Genomic DNA, 15516 nt, shown 5'->3' on the forward strand with positions numbered 1-15516 from the left:
AACAACTCACCAGATGTTCCATTTGTTTATAGAAGACCTTTAGGAATAGATATTGATTTCCCTTTGACAGATGAAGAAACTGACAACATTAATGAGTATTGCTAACAGTGGAGAGACAAAGAACTGCTCATTTTCTACCGGGAAAGTGAAAACTGGGACAACCACTAAGCACAGCCACAATTTGGCAGTATCTAGGAAAGTTGAAGAGGCGTTTTTCCCTACATCCCAGCAATTCTATTTCTAGGTATATGCTCTAGAAAACTCTCACACGTGTACCCAAGAAGACATATAAGAATGTATATTGCAGCTGGGTGTGGTGGCTCACCCTTATAATGCCAGAACTTTGGAAGGCTGGAAGATCATTTGAACCCAAGAGTTTGAGACCAGCCTGGGTAACATAGTGAGACCCCCCTCTATAAAAAAAAAAAAAAAATCAAAAAATAAGCCAGGCATAGCGGTATGCACCTGTAGTCCCTGCTACTCAGGAGGCTGAGGTAGGATGATCGTTTGAGCCCAGGAGGTTGAGGCTGCAGTGAGCTGTGGTTGCACCACTACACTCCAGCCTGGGTGACAGGACAAGACCCTGTCTCAAAAACAATTTTATTTTAAATTAAAAACATGTACACTGCAACAATGCTTATGAGAGCAAACAATAGGAAGCAGTCTAAATGTCCAATAGTATAGAAAATGTGATATAGTCAAGGAAGATAAATTGTGATATAGTCATGAATGAAACACCTACACCAATTAAATTGGCTGAAGTAGCTACATGTGGCAACATGAGTAAATACTATAAAGTTGAGTGAAAAGAGTAGTGGCAAAATGATCCCTCAATATGATACCTTTTTTTTTTTTTGAGATGGAGTCTCGCTGTGTCACCAGGCTGGAATGCAGTGGCGATACCATTGTTTTTTAATAGCTTTATGGAGGTGTAACTGATATACAAAAACCTACACATATTCAATATGTACACTCTAATGAGTTTGGACATATGCACACACCCATGACACTGTTTTGTCTCTGTCTCAAAAAAAAGATAAGTAATAGATTCATAATAAATCATACATTCAGGATAATCAATATTCAGGATAATGGTTATCTGAGGAAAGAAAAGGAAGAAATGTAATAAAAGAGGGATACTAGGAGGGTGTAATTGTTTCTGTAATATTTTACTTCTTTTTTTTTTTTTGAGACAGAGTCTTGCTCTGTCACACAGGCTGGAGGGCAATGGCACGATTTTGGTTCACTGCAATGCAATCTCCGCCTCCCAAGTTCAAACGGTTTTCCTGCCTCAGCCTCCAGAGTAGCTGGGATTACAGGCATCCACCACCAAGCCCGGCTAATTTTTGTATTTTTAGTAGAGACAGGGTTTCACCATGTTGACCAGGCTTGTCTTGAACTCCTGACCTCAGGTGATCCACCCACCTTGGCCTCCCAAAGTGCTGGGATTACAGGCATGAGCTACCATACCTGGCCATATTTTAGTTATTTAAAAAATAATTAAAGCACATATGGCTTGATGTTAGGATTTATGTGTAAAGACTCAGATTTTGTTATATTATTCTTCATACATATGTGTATGTATATGTATACATATGTATATAAGCAGAAAACGCTTACTGTGTGACAGGCACTGTTAGATTCTTTACGTGTATTAACTAATGTAATCATTTCAACAACCCTACAACCCTACAGTTACTATGATTATCTCTGTTTTACAGATGAGAAAACTGAAGTACAGAGATTAGAAACTTGCTCAATGTCACAAATCTAGTAAGTGGTGATCCTGGGATTTGAAGATGGTCTGGCTTCAGAGTCTGATCTTTTCTTTTTATTATCTTTTATTATTATTTTTTTAATTTTTCTCTTTTTGAGCCGGGTGCAGTGGCTCACGCCTGTAATGCCAGCACTTTGGGAGGCTGAGGCAGGTGGATCACTGAGCTCAAGAGTTTGAGACCAACCTGGGCAACATGGTGAGACTCTGTTTTTACAATAATAATAATAATAATTTTTCTTTTTTATTTTTAAAAATCTTTTACTTATTAACCTTATTTCTTTTTCTCCCTGGTAACTCCCAGAACAAGTCTCATCTCTTAACAAGCATATCCTACTACCTCTTCAAATATTTCAAAATTTTAAGAATATAAGAAGAGGGCACTACTGAGCAGGGAGGTAAAATTGCCAACATCACACAGGCCGTATGCCGAAAAGGCAGTTCAACAATCTTTCCTAACCTTCTTTTGCTTCTGAGAGTCATACATACCCGTGACTTGTGATGAGAAGGATAAATCAAACAGCAAACTGAGAAGACTCTTCTCAAGTCTTTAAGAAATTCTCTGGAAGTCAATGCAAAGGAGAATGATTACTTCCATGAATGAAGAGTTTTTCATTTAGAGTCTGAGCTAATAATCCTGAGGGTTATCATTGTTGTTAAATTATTATCTACATTTGGGCAGGACCATTTGCATGGACAAATCCCCAGTGAGTCATAACCCACACATGAAATAAAAATTAACTCTGCTCTTTCCATATTATAAAAGAGCAAAATTAAGACTAGAAATCAAATGTAATATCTGCCTCTGGAAGATCTATTGATGGATTCAGCCAAAGACCCAATAGGTCTTTGGGGCACGTCAAAGACCACTGAAGGGGTGGGTTGCCCCTCCACACCTGTGGGTGTTTCTCGTTAGGTGGGACCAGAGACTTGGAAAAGAAAAAGACACAGAAACAAAGTATAGAGAAAGAAATAAGGGGACCCAGGGAACCAGCGTTCAGCATATGGAGGATCCCGCCAGCCTCTGAGTTCCCTTAGTATTTATTCATCATTCGTGGGTGTTTCTCCGAGAGGGGGATGTGTCAGGGTCACAAGACAATAGTGGGGAGAGGGTCAGCAGACAAACACGTGAACAAAGGTCTTTGCATCATAGACAAGGTAAAGGATTAAGTGCTGTGCTTTTAGATATGCATACACATAAACATCTCAATGCTTTACAAAGCAGTATTGCTGCCTGCCACCTCCAGCCCTAAGGCGGTTTTTCCTTATCTCAGTAGATGGAACGTACAATCGGGTTTTATACGGAGACATTCCATTGCCCAGGGACGGGCAGGAGACAGATGCCTTCCTCTTGTCTCAACTGCAAGAGGCATGCCTTCCTCTTATACTAATCCTCCTCAGCACAGATCCTTTATGGGTGTCGGGCTGGGGGACGGTCAGGTCTTTCCCTTCCCACGAGGCCATATTTCAGACTATCACATAGGGAGAAACCTTGGACAATACCTGGCTTTCCTAGGCAGAGGTCCCTGCGGACTTCTGCAGTTTTTGTGTCCCTGGGTACTTGAGATTAGGGAGTGGTGATGACTCTTAACGAGCATGCTGCCTTCAAGCATTTGTTTAACAAAGCACATCTTGCACCGCCCTTAATCCATTTAACCCTGAGTTTGACATAGTACATGTTTCCGAGAGCATGGGGTTGGGGGTAAGGTCATAGATTAACAGAATCTCAAGGCAGAAGAATTTGTCTTAGTACAGAACAAAATGGAGTCTCCTATGTCTACTTCTTTCTATACAGACACAGTAACAATCTGATCTCTCTTGCTTTTCCCCACAACCACTGTTGGTGGCTGGGCCTGAGGGAGGGGCTGGTGGCCTCCTTTTACCGTCCTCCATGGCTCTGCCTCTGTATTTCACATCCAGACCCAGCATGGCTCCAAGGTTTGGGGGAAACTGTCGACTTTCACAGGGTAGTGGCAAGTCTCATGACAAAGAGAACTTAGTCTAGCAAATAAAAAGCTTTTGGAGAAAAGTCAACTGAACATTTTTTAAATGGGTAATTTATTTTTGAATAATAGTAGGATATTTTCAGTCCTGTCATATTTCTGAATTTTATGATTTTACCTTCCCTCTGGAGAGTTCCTGCGGGCACCTCGCCAGTCCCACAAAAGACTGAATTCCCCAATGGGTAAATTAATTCTTACATTTCTGTAGCGATTTCTTCCTTACAAGGAGGTTTTGTATCTATTATATCATTTGAAGTTTATGCTATTTGATTTGTAGGGGCCAGGCACGGTGGTTCACGCCTATAATCCCAGCACTTTGGGAGGCCGAGGCAGGTGGATGGCTTGAGCCCAGGAGTTCAAGACCAGCCTCTGCAGCATGGCAAAACCCTGTCACTACCAAAAATACAAAAATTAGCAGGGTGTGGCGGCACCCGTCTCCGTAGTCCCAGCTACTCAGGAGGCTGAGATGGGAGGATTGCTGGAGCCGGGGAGGTTGAGGCTGCAGTGAGCCAAGATCGTTCCACTGCACTTCAGCCTGAGCGACAGAGTGAGACTGTCTCAAAAAAAAAAAAAAGTAAAGTAAATTTAATTTTTTTTTTTTTGAGACGGAGTTTCACTCTCTCCCAGGCTGGAGTGCAGTGTCGTGATCTTAGCTGATGGCAGCCTCCACCTCCTGGGTTCAAGCGATTCTCCTGCCACAGCCACCCGAGTAGCTAGGATTACAGGCATCCACTGCCATGCTCGGCTAATTTTTGTATTTTTGGTTGAGACGGGTTTCACCACATTGGCCAAGCTGGTCTCGAACTCCTGACCTCAGGTGATTCACCCACTTCGGCCTCCCAAAGTGCTGGGATTACAAATGTGAGCCACTGTGCCCAGCCCAACTTTTTTTTTTTTTTTTTTTTTGAGATGGAGTCTCCTTCTGTCGCCCAGGCTGGAGTGCAGTGGTGCAATCTCGGCTCACCGCAACCTCCGCCTCCCCGGTTCAATGATTCTCCTGTCTAAGCCTCCTGAGTAGCTGGGACTACAGGCGCCCGCCACTACTCCCAGCTAATTTTTTGTATTTTTAGTAGAGACGGGGTTTCACCATGTTGGCCAGGCTTGTCTCGAACTCCTGACCTTGTAATTTGCCCACCTCGGCTTCCCAAAGTGCTGGGATTACAGGTGTGAGCCACTGCGCCTGGCCTCTAATTTTTTTTTTAAATAATGTATAGGAAATAGGAATAACTGCAACAACAATATCCAGTATTAGATGGTAATGGAAGATGCCCATCACAAAAGACCACATGTTGTAGATTCCATTTATATGAAATGTACAGAATAGGGAAATTCATGAAGATAGAAAGTAGATTAGTGGTTGCCAGGGGCTAGGGGTAACAAAGGTAATGAAGAATGACTGTTAATGGGCCCAGGGTCTCTTTTTGGGGTGATGAAAATTGGGTAGTTCTGGAATTAGTTAGTGGTGATGGTTGCATAGTCTTGTGAATATATGAAAAATCACTAAGTTGTACAGTTTTAAAGGATGAACTTTATGGAGTATGAATTTTTTTTTTTTTTTTTTTTTTTTTTTTTTTGAGACAGAGTCTCGCTCTGTCCCCAGGCTGGAGTGCAGTGGTACAATCTCGGCTCACTGCAACCTCCGACTCCCAGGTTCAAGCAATTCTCCTGCCTCAGCCTCCCCAGTAGCTGGGATTACAGGCATGCACCACCACGCCCAGCTAATTTTTGTATTTTTAAGAGAGACAGGGTTTCACCATGTTGGCCAGGATGGTCTCGATCTCCTGACCTCGTGATCTGCCCACCTCAGCCTCCCAAAATGCTGGGATTACAGGCGTGAGCCACCGCGCCTCGTCGGGATTATGAATTTTATCTCAATATTTTATTTTAATTTTAAAATAATTTTTACTTATTTATTTTTTAGAGACGGGGGTCTCTCTGTGTTGCCCAGGCTGGTCTTGAACTCCTAGGCTCAAGCAATCCTCCCACCTCGAACTCCCTAAGTGTTGGGATTACAGGTATCAGCCACTGTACCTGGCCTCAATGTTTTTAACTGCAAAAGAAAAAAACTTTAGCGCTTACCACATGCCAGGACTGGCTAAGAACTTTACTTGCCTCAAGCCTCTTATCTCCATAATTATCTCGACAAGCTTATGTGATACTATCATTTTTTCATTTTACAGATGGTACAGATGGAGACACAGACTCAAAGAGGTGATTGGTCCACAGCAACGTGGTGAGCAAATAAACACCAACCAAAATTCACATTTCTGACCCTCACTTTCCAAATCAGACCCTTGACTATCATCCTGGTAATTCAAGGTGACATTTCTGAGTGGAGTTCACCTAGTATTTCCTCTGCTCAACTCCTTTTTTTTTTTTTTTGAAACGGAATCTCACTCTGCCATCGAGGTTAGAGTGCAGTGGCGCGATCACAGCTCACTGTGGGCTGAAACTCCTAGGCTCAAGTGATCTGCCTCCCAAAGTGGAATTACAGGCATGAGCCACTGTGCCCGGCCCTCAACCCCCTTAATAATAGGTCTTTGCAATGCCTTACCCTTGTAACTTTTATGGCATCTTTTTAAATTTGGGATTCTTCCCCCAACACCACCACCCCCTGCCGCCGGTGGGTTTTTTTTTTTTTTTTAATAGAGACAAGGCCTCACTATGTGTCCCGGCTGGTCTTGAACTCCTGACTTCAAGGGATTCTGTCACCTTGGCATCCCAAATTGTTGGCATCCCAGGCATGAGCCATCACGTCTGGCCTCCTCAACTTTTGAGAGTTAAACATAGCAGTGATTTTCCCTCCTGAAAGTCCTTAATTCTTCAAATCACTTTTCTTCTGACAAAAAGCAAAGTTTCACTTCTTAGATCCTCCCTAGGGAAGCCCCTTCAGGTCACACAAGGGCAGCTGGTTTTAAGCAAAGCTGTGCTGTTTATCCCTTGCACTTATTCTGCTCCAAGGACATGATTACCTTGTCACCGAGTTTCCCAAGGGTTTTTCTTATGTATACATGTTTCCTCTGACCTGATGGAGCATTTGGGTCACAAGTGAGTCAGCGAAAACACTACAGAAGGAAAAGACACATTGCAGCAGCCTCAGTTATGGGTGAATCCTCAGACATTCAGAGTTGGAGGAAACCTCAGTGATTATTTGCTCTGAGACCTCCTCTCTAACATAGAGAATTCCAGGGTAGAGCAACATTAGGTGACTTTCCCATGGCCATGGAGTCAGAAGTATAACTGAGCCTAAAATTCTGACGCTATATACAACTGGCTTGGTGGATTTCTCAAATGATCCTCAATCAAAGGAAACTCCTAAAGAGTTCCATTTTGTGTTACTGATGTTGCTTGTTTACATTTTACTATGTAAAATCTACTAGTTAAAAAGGACACTTCTGGGTTTCTTGTTTTTGTTTTTGTTTTGTTTTGTTTTGAGATGGAGTCTCAAAACAAACTCTTGTTTTGAGTCTCTCTCTGCTGCCCAGTCTGGAGTGAAGTGGTGCGATCTTGGCTCACTGCAACCTCCACCTCCTGGATTCAAGCGATTCTCCTGCCTCAGCCTCCCGAGTAGCTAGGATTATAGGCCCACGCCACCACCACGCCCAGCTAATTTTTTGTATTTTTTAGTAGAGACGAGGTTTTGCCATGTTGGCCAGGCTGGTCTTGAACTACTGACCTCAGGTGATCCACCCACCTTGGCTTCCCAAAGTGCTGGGATTACAGGCGTGAGCCACAGTGCCTGGCCTGACACTTTTGGTATATCCCTATAATGGAATATTATACAACCATTAAAATGTATGAAGATAAGTATTTTTAGATAAAATGTTAAGTTTTAAACATTTAACTAGGCCAGGTGTAGTGGCTCATGCTTATAATCCCAACACTTTGGAAGGCTGAGGTTGGAGGATCACTTGAGCCCAAGAGTCCGAGACCAGCCTGGGCAATATAGTGAGATTGAGTCTATTATTTAAAAAAAAACAAAACTGGCTGGGCGCAGAGGTTCACACCTGTAACCCCAGCACTTTGGGAGGCCAAGAAGGGCAGATCATCTGAGGTCAGGAGCTTGAGACCAACCTGGCCAACATGGCAAAACCCCCTCTCTAATAAAAATACAAAAATTAGCCAGATGTGGTGGCGGGTACCTGTAGTCCCAGCTCCTTGGGAGGCTGAGGCAGGAGAATTGCTAACCTGGGAGGCAGAGGTTGCAGTGAGCCAAGATCATGCCACTGCACTCCAGCCTGGGTGACAGAGTAAGACTCTATCTCTAAATAAAAAATTATTAAAAATTAAATTAAAAATTAAAAAAAAGTTTACTAAAAGCAAGGACAGTATCATCCTTTTTTTTTTTCTTTTTTCTTTTTAAGAGACAGAGTCTTGTTCTACCAGGCTGGAGTGCAGTGGTGTGAACACAACTTATTGCAGCCACTAATTCCTATGTTCCAGCAGTCTTCCCATTTCAGCTTCCTGAGTAGCTTGGACCACAAGTGCACACCACTGTACCTGGCTAATTTTCCATTTTTATTTTTGTAGACATAGGGTCTCGTTTTGTTGCCCAGGATGTTCTTGAACTTCTGGCCTCAAGTGATCCTCCCAACTTGGCCTCCCAAAGTGCTGGGGATTAGAGGTCATTTTTTTTTGAGAAAAAAAAAAGTATGTGTATAAACATTTATAAATACTAGAATATGCACCAAAATGTTTATAAAGCTTCTGTCTCTGGATGTTGCATTATAGGTATTATTTTTCTTCTTTTTGATAATCTATAAGTCTATAAGTTTTAATTTTTTTTAAGAAGACATAAGGTCTCACTATGTTACCCAGGCTGGTCTCAAACATCTGGGATCAGGTGATCCTCCCACCTTGGCCTCCCAAAGTGCTGGGATTATAGGTATTGAGGCACCAGGCCAGGCTGTACATTTTTTGCAATTTTTGTTGTTGTTGTTGTTTTGTTTTTTTTGTTTTTTGTTTTTTGTTTTTGCCAGGATCTCCCTCTGTCACCCAGGCTGGAATGCAGTGGCATGATCATGGCTCACTGCAGCCTCAACCACCAGACTCGAGTGATCCTGCCAATTCAGCCTTCCAAGTAGCTAGGACCAGAGGCCCATGCCACCACATCTGACTAATTTTTTAAATTTTCTGTAGAACTATGTTTTGTCTCACTATGTTGCCCTGGCTTCAGGCAATTCTTTCACCTCGGTCTACAAAGTACAATTTACCTTGGAAAAGAATAATTTTCTATTTTTAAAAAAGTGAGAATAGGCTGGGCATGGCAGTTCATGCCTATAATCCCAGCACTTTGGGAGGCCGAGGTGGGCAGATCACCTGAGGTTGGGAGTTCAAGACCAGCCTGACCAACATGGAGAAACCCCGTCTTTACTAAAAATACAAAATTAGCCAGGTGTGGTGGCCCAGGCCTGTAGTCCCAGCTATTGAGGAGGCTGAGGCAGGAGAATTGCTTGAACCTGGGAGGCAGAGGTTGCAGTGAGCCAAGATCGTGCCATTGCACTCCAGCCTGGGCAACAAGAGTGAAACTCCACCTCAAAAAAAAAAAGAAAGTGAGAATAGGCCAAAGTTTTCTTAAACAGGACACAAAAAATACCAAGTAAAAAAGAATAATTGATAGGTTGGACTATACTAAAACTAAGAAAAGCAGTTCATCAAAATACTACTGTAATCGCCTGATGGGTTCTTCCTGCCCTGGTGTACAGACAAGATCAATCCACTGAGACCATGGCATTGCAGTAGAGAAAGAGTTTTATTGATATGTGGCTGGCCCACACAAGAGAATTGGAGTTATCACTCAAATCAGTCTCCCAGACAGTTTGGCAGGCAGGGGGTTAAGGAATGGGTATTGCTGACTGGTTGGGGATGAACTCATAGGGGCAGAATCACAGGTGTCCTCATGTGCTGAGTGCACCCCTGGATAGGGGGGCCACAGGATCTGGTGAGTCATGAATCACAATTCTGGATAGTTTCAGTCTGAAAAACATCTCAAAAAAAAAAAAAAATCTTAGGCTCTACAATAGTGATGTTATCTATAGGAGCAATTGGGAAAGTCACAAATCTTGTGACCTCTGGCCACATGACCCCTGAGCAGTAAGGGCTCATAGAAACTATGCCTATATTTTAGCAGAGTTCAGGCCCCTCCCATAATCCTATTCTTGTGGCCTTTCATTAGTCTTACAAAATTAGGTTGATTCCTGACCATGGAGGGAGTCAGTTTCAGGGAGGGACTATTATCATCCACCCTTGCTTTGCTTTCTTTTCTTTTTTTCTTTCTTTCTTTCTTTTGGATTTTGATTTTTTAAAAATTTTTATTTATTATTTTGAGATAGAGTCTCACTCTGTCCACCCAGGCTGGAGTGTAGTGGCATGATCTTGGTTCACTGCTGCCTCGACCTCCTGGGCTCAAGCTATCCTCCCACCTCAGCCTCCCAAGTAGTTGGGATTACAGGTTCACTCCACCATGCCGGGCTACTTTTTGTATTTTTTATAGAAACGGGGTCTCCCTACATTGCCCAGGCTGGTCTCAAACTCCTGGGCTCAAGGGATCCTTCTGTCTCAGTCTCCCAGAGTGCCGGGATTACAGGGGTGAGCCACCACGTCCAGCCTAAAAATAATTTATACATTTACATGTATAAATTATGTGTATCTTACAAGAGAGGAAAATAAACAATTCTAACCCTTTAGATAGAATTTGGCACATACAACAAAATTGTTGAAATATGACCCTGTTCTGTCAGGTTTTTCCCTCAGAAAAATTGGGAAGTCGACCAAGTTTGCTTTCTGCTTAGTCTGCCATCAGCTTTCTGTATCTCTTTACAGAGTTTAAGCCTCCAGGGGGTCCTCCCTTCCCTCTCAAGGGCCCAACTCCTACGCCATTCCAGCTCTTAACTGAAGCATATATGAACCATTAAGGTGTTATCTGGAAATAAGTCAGCTCTTGTCTTTTCCCCAGGGACGTTTGTATTATAAGAGGGAACTTATAGGGACTTTCCAGACAGGGATATATGTTGGGAAGAAGAAGGGGAGGTTAGAAAGGAATAAGTTGGATTTGAAATGATTGTCAGTTTCCCTAAACTTTTTATCGGAAATTCCAAGAAGCTCAGAAGCTTTTAGGTAAACTGAAATTAAAATACCAAACTAAACTACAGCACCTATTATACACTCACATCCTTATCTCATTTGAACCTCACAACAACCCTGTGAGGTAGTCTGGGTCATTGGCCCTAATGGATAGGTCAGGAGAGTCACTATTAAGAAATGCTCATAGGAGGCCGGGGTGCGATGGCTCATGCCTATAATCCCAGCAGTTTGGGAGGCCGAGGTGGGCAGATCACAAGATCAGGAGATCAAGACCATCCTGGCTAACACGGTGAAACCCCGTCTCTACTAAAAATACAAAAAATTAGCCAGGGATGGTGGCACGCACCTGTAGTCCCAGCTACTCGGGAGGCTGAAGCAGGAGAATTTTTTGAACCCAGGAGGCGGAGGTTGCAGTGAGCCGAGATCACGCCACTGCACTCCAGCTTGGGCGACAGAGTGAGACTCTGTCTCAAAAAAAAAAAAAAAGAAAAAAGAAATGTTCAGAGTTACATAAATGGAACTAGAAGGTCTTAGAATGTGAAGTTGGGTCACTTGATTCATGGCCGCATGTTGCACTCTTCTTCCAGAAAAGCATTTTTAACAACAGGGTTTCTTTAGCCAATCTCCCTAGAACCAGTAGAGAGGGATTCATTGCCTTTAAATGTAGATTTGCTTTTGGCAATTTCGTCCTCTTTCTTCTTAACTTTTCTCGCTTTCCTTGTAGTCTCAACTTCTGCTATATCGCTTCTTGACTCTTCAGAAAATGCTGGTGGTAACTGCAGTGTGCCACAACCTTTGATTTAATTTTTAATTTTTTTTTTTTTTTTTTTTTTTTTTTTAGCAGAGTGTCTCTCTGTCACCCAGGCTGGAGGGCAGTGACACGATCTTGGCTCACCGCAACTTCTTCCTCCCAAGCTCAAGAGATTCTCATGCCTCAGCCTCCGGTGTAACTGGGATTACGGGCATGCGCCACCACGCCCAGGTAATTTTTGTATTTTTAGTAGATGGGGTTTCACCATGTTGCCCAGGCGGGTCTTTAGTGATCCATCCACCTTGGCCTCCCAAAGTGCTAAGATTACAGGCGTGAGCCACCGTGCCCAGCACAACCTTTGATTTCCAGTGCTCTCCACACATTTATTTTCATGCCTGGTCATGGGTGGTAGCAGTGGCACCATGGGGTGACTTGGAGACAGCTTTAGTCTCTCTATGCAGCAAACCATTCCAAATAAACACACTATTTATATAAAAACAGTGCTAGGCAGTCTGGGTACTGCAGCTCATGTCTGTAATCCCAGCACTTTGGGAGGCAGAGGCAGGCAGATAGCTTGAGCCCAGGAGTTTGAGACTAGCCTGGGCAACATAGCAAGACACTGTCTCTATGGAAAAAAAAATTTTTTCTTAGACATAAAAATTAAGGCTGGGAACAGTGGCTCATGCTTGTACTGTAATCCCAGCACTTTTGGAGGCCAAGGCGGGTGGATCACTTGAGGTCAGGAGTTCAAGGCCAGCCTGGCCAACATGGTGAAACCCCGTCTCTATTAAAAAAACAAAAATTGGCTGGGCGTGGTGGCGCACACCTGTAATCTTAGCTACTCAGGAGGCTGAGGTGGGAGAATCGCTTGAACCTGGGGGGCAGAGGTTGCAGTGAGCGAAGATATCATGCCATTGCACTCCAGTCTGGGCAACAAAGTAAGACTCCGTGTCAAAAAAAAAAAAAAATTAGCCAGGTGTGGCAGCAGGCACTTATAATCCCAGCTACTAGGGAGGCCGAGGTGGGAGAATCACTTGAACTGGGGGGCAGAGGTTGCAGTGAGCTGATATGGTGCCATTGCACTCCAGCCTGGGCGACAAGAGTGAGACTCCATCTCAAAAATAAATAAATAAATAAATAAATTAATTAATTTTTAAAAATGGATCTAGAGTCTTGAGTTTTTACTTTACTGTGTTCCGAAATCTGCTAGTTTTTCTGCTTCCCGGCTTCCAGCGATTCTCCTGCCTCAGCCTCCCGAGTAGCTGGGACTACAGGTGCGCACCACCATGCCCAGCTAATTTTTGTATTTTTAGTAGAGAAGGGGTTTTACCATGTTGGCCAGGATGGTCTTGATCTCATGATCTGCCCGCCTCGGCCTCCCAAAGTGCTGGGATTACAGGCGCGAGCCACTGCGCCCAGCCCAAATCTGCTAGTATGTAAAACAAAGAAAACTTGGAAATCTACTAACCTAAAAGAGGATTAATTTGGCTACACCAGCATGAATTACATTGTTTGCCAAATGTGCTGAACTTCTCAACTCTGGTCACAAACTAGAAAGTTAAGCAGCCTTCTGTGTTGAGGGGCAAAATCATGGTTTGGCTGTGTGTCAGAAATGGGGTAAAGTCTATGAGGGCTTCGGTTCCCAAATTGTGGCTCTCAGTCTCCATTTCCAAACTGAAAGGGACATTTCTACCCAGCAGAAAATAAACGGTCATGCATGACTCTTTGCAGGGAGTCCACCCTACATCCTGCTCATGAATCTCCATGTTCTGTTTTTGGGAGGTGCAGGGTGTTCCTCTGTGGGCCTTTTTGGACAGGCCTTAGTTGAGCCACTTAAATTACAGTGCCATTGAGTATGGAGAAAGCTGTAAGCTCTGGACAGCTGTTGCCCCTCACCTCCTGTGGACACCACCCTGTCCTCTCCCTTTAAATTCCAGAGAAAATAGACTCCTTGGCAGCTTTATTGGAAGTCTGCCAACACCTGTTGTTAAGAACAACAAGAGGGGCCATCTCAGCCACCCCTGGGGGATTCATGGGTGCCTCCACTGTTCCCAAGCCGCTGCATTAGGGCATATCTTGCAAAATGACACTTGTAACCCACTGCTCTTCACATTACATCCTGCCAAGTGGGCCCTGCTCCAAGGCCTTAATCTTTCCTTTTGATGAAACCAACATACATTATATTGTGGGCAGAGAGCAAGGAACAAATGGATACCACGTGGAAAGGTTTGGCATCTCCACTACTGGCCAGGGAATTGACATAACAAGGACTGTAAGAGACATGAGAAATTCTGTAATACTAATAACTGGCCGGGCCGGGTAGCTTACGCCTGAATTCCCCCATTTTGGGAGGCTGAGGCAGGAGAATGGCTTGAACCCAGGAGTTCACGACCAGCCTGGGCAACATAGTGAGACCCCGTCACTACAAAAATAAATAAATACATAAATACATAAATAAATAAAATTAGCTGGGCATAGTGGAGTGTGCCTGGAGTCCCAGCTACTCAGGAGGCTGAGGTGGGAGGATCACTTGAGCCAGGGAGGTCAAGGCTGCAGTTAGCTGTGATTGTGCCACTGCACTCCAGCCTGTGTGGCAGAGGGAGAGCCTGTCTTAATAACAACAAACAAACAAAAACTAATAACTCTTATTTATGATTTACAGTGCCAGGCACTGTGCTATACACGCCATGTACATTTTGTCCTTCATTCAATACAACTACTCTCTGTGGTATTATTGTCTGCATTTGATGAATGAGAATATTTAGGAGATTAAATCAATTACTCAAGTTTACAATAGCTAGTATGGCAGAGTCAAACTTAGGTATGCACTGAACTGGGTTTTTTGTTTTGTTTTGTTTTGTTTTTTTGAGATGGAGTTTTGCTCTTGTTGCCCAAGCTGGAGTGCAATGGTGCAATCTCAGCTCACTGCAAACTCCGCCTCCCGGGTTTAAGTGATTCTCCTGCCTCAGCCTCTCAAGTAGCTGGAATTATAGGCACGTGCCACCACACCCAGCGAATTTTTTTGTATTTTTAGTAGAAATGGGGTTTCACCATGTTAGCCAGGCTGGTCTCGAACTCCTGACCTCAGGTGATCCGCCCGCCTTGGCCTCCCAAAGTGCTGGGATTACAAGCATGAGCCACTGCGCCTGGCCTGAACTGTTTTATTTTCCCCCGAGCACACAGAAAGACTGCATTTCCCAGAACTCCACGCTTGGAGGTGGACCCATGTGACTAAATTCGGGTCCATAGATTTTAGATGTGCTATGCCCCATTTCCAGGTTTAAAACATTCCACACAAAGTTCCACTTTCTCTTCCTTATCTGCACAGCTGGAAACAAAGGATCCACCCCAGCCACTCCTCCTAAGGGCAGAGCCTAGATCCCTGAGTAACTGCTTGGAGGAGAGCCACTCAAGAGAGCTGACTGTCTAGCCTGGTCAACACAGGGAGACCCCATCTCTACAAAAAATACAAAAATTCGCCAGGTGAGGTGGTGTGCACCTGTGGTTCCAGCTACTTGGGAGGCTGAGATGGGAGGATTGCTTGAGCCTGGGAGGTTGAGGCTGCAGTGAGCTGTGATGGTGCCACTGCATTCCAGCCTGGGCTACAGAGTAAGACCCTGTCAAAAAAAAAAAAAAAAAAAGAGCTGATGGGCCCACATTACACTGTAAATGGGAACAACAAATAAACCTTTGTTCTGTTAAGCTGTTGATATTTCAGGGTTTATTTGTCACCACTACATAACCTTGCCTACACTGAGTAATACAGCCAGACAAGTTGTAGCCAGGACTCAAGTGGATTTCAGTACAGGTCTGTCTTAAGCTGTACCTATAACCACTCTTGACTACTCTTTTACACCTAGCATAGGAGAATCAGAAGAGAGTTTCTAATCTAGAACTCTGCCACT

General features: G+C 43.7%; 1 long non-coding RNA gene across 1 annotated transcript in view; it reads right to left on the bottom strand.

Moving 5' to 3' along the window:
- Positions 1-2263: 2263 nt before the first annotated feature.
- LOC129144241 (uncharacterized) overlaps positions 2264-15516 on the bottom strand; it is a 38329-nt gene continuing 25076 nt past the window's right edge. Inside the window, exon 3 of the long non-coding RNA XR_010157687.1 lies at positions 2264-2336. This is a non-coding gene — a long non-coding RNA (uncharacterized LOC129144241). The remainder of the gene's footprint in view (positions 2337-15516) is intronic.

Source organism: Pan troglodytes, chromosome 5 (assembly GCF_028858775.2).
Source record: "Pan troglodytes isolate AG18354 chromosome 5, NHGRI_mPanTro3-v2.0_pri, whole genome shotgun sequence".
Classification (NCBI taxonomy): Eukaryota; Metazoa; Chordata; class Mammalia; order Primates; family Hominidae; genus Pan; species Pan troglodytes.